At 46.0% G+C, this 1,368-nt stretch overlaps 1 non-coding gene across 1 annotated transcript; it reads right to left on the bottom strand.

Annotated features, from left to right (window-relative positions):
• Positions 1-957: 957 nt before the first annotated feature.
• Positions 958-1,031, bottom strand: TRNAN-GUU. Its single transcript has one exon. It is a non-coding gene; the product is annotated as a tRNA-Asn (tRNA).
• Positions 1,032-1,368: the final 337 nt, after the last annotated feature.

The raw sequence follows: 1,368 nt of genomic DNA on the forward strand, positions 1-1,368 counted from the left end.
GTACTGCTGGTAAATGTCGGTTTGGGTTGCCAAGAAAAGGGTGCCCTCTTAGAATGTGGCAATATGACTAGGTATACAACTTCTTTGGAGGGCCATTAGTCAGGAATTAGCAAAATTAGCAATGACAAATACTTTGATTAGGAAAGTCCACTTCCAGCAATCTCTTTTAGGGAAATCCATGCATAAGTGATAAGGCTATTTGTGTAAGGATGTTCTTTGAACAAGCATTTATAACAGTAAACATTAGAATCAATGTCACGTCCAGCAATTAAGGCATGTTTGTCTATACACTAATCCATCCAAAAATCAATCAATAAATAAAAATAAATTACCAAACAAACAAACAAGCAAACCACAAAACAATAACCCATCCATGGAAAGATAGCCATTTGTTTAAGATGAGGTAAATAACAGAAATGGTGACGAGATGCCACTGAAAAGTTACAGTAGCTAATGTTTACTAAACATTAAGTGGTCAAATGGTTTATATGCGCATCTCATAAAAATTTAAATTAATCCATGAAGGAAGTACTCTTATTCGCCCCCTCTTATAGACAAAGAAATCGAGGCACAGAAAACTCGTGATTTGTTCAAGCCACATGGTGGAAGAACCACAATTGCACCCCTAACTAGAGGCTTCACCGCGAGTGAAGACAGGTTTTGTCGCTCTCAATTCTTGGGATTTTCTAGTTTCCAGGATGTCCAGTTGTAAAAACCCAGCTTCGGGAAGTGAGGCTCTCTGCAGTGCCTCTGGGATAAAGAAAGGCCCAGACGCAGACTACTGAAAGAAATACCTTTGCTGAAAAATTCCTTCTTTTAGGTACTTTGATGCAACTTGGGTCTTCGGGCAGGATATTTTGGAGTCTGATTTAAAGTAGACAGAAGTTCAGAAGACTCGGAGGATAAATAAGTTCACTAGCAAGTAACCTAAGGTTCCAAGTCGCTGGGAAAAGAGACCGTCCCTGGGTGGGATCGAACCACCAACCTTTCGGTTAACAGCCGAACGCGCTAACCGATTGCGCCACAGAGACACGGAAGCTGCCTTTCCTCAACTCGTTTCCTGATCTCAAAAATTGCTTTCCAGCCTCTGGCTGGGGACATCTCATTCTCTCACTCCGGAAACCGGAGGAGCGGGAGACACTGAGGCCACCGGTCGTCTCACTGGGCACGTGTGAACATCGACACCGGGCCAGACACCCGGGGAACTCGGAGAGCCCAACGCCGGACCCACCGCCCCTCCGCCTGCTCCTCGCAGCCTCATCGCCGCCTGGCTCCAGAAGTGGCCCGCAGCCTCTCGGGCTGAAGTCATCCACCTTCCCATTCTTAACTCCCATTTCCTCCGGGCGCTCCCAGGGAGTCCCCGCAGGA

The sequence above is a fragment of the Lontra canadensis genome, unplaced genomic scaffold, assembly GCF_010015895.1.
Source record: "Lontra canadensis isolate GAN:19392208 unplaced genomic scaffold, GSC_riverotter_1.0 scaffold996, whole genome shotgun sequence".
NCBI classification, from domain to species: domain Eukaryota; kingdom Metazoa; phylum Chordata; class Mammalia; order Carnivora; family Mustelidae; genus Lontra; species Lontra canadensis.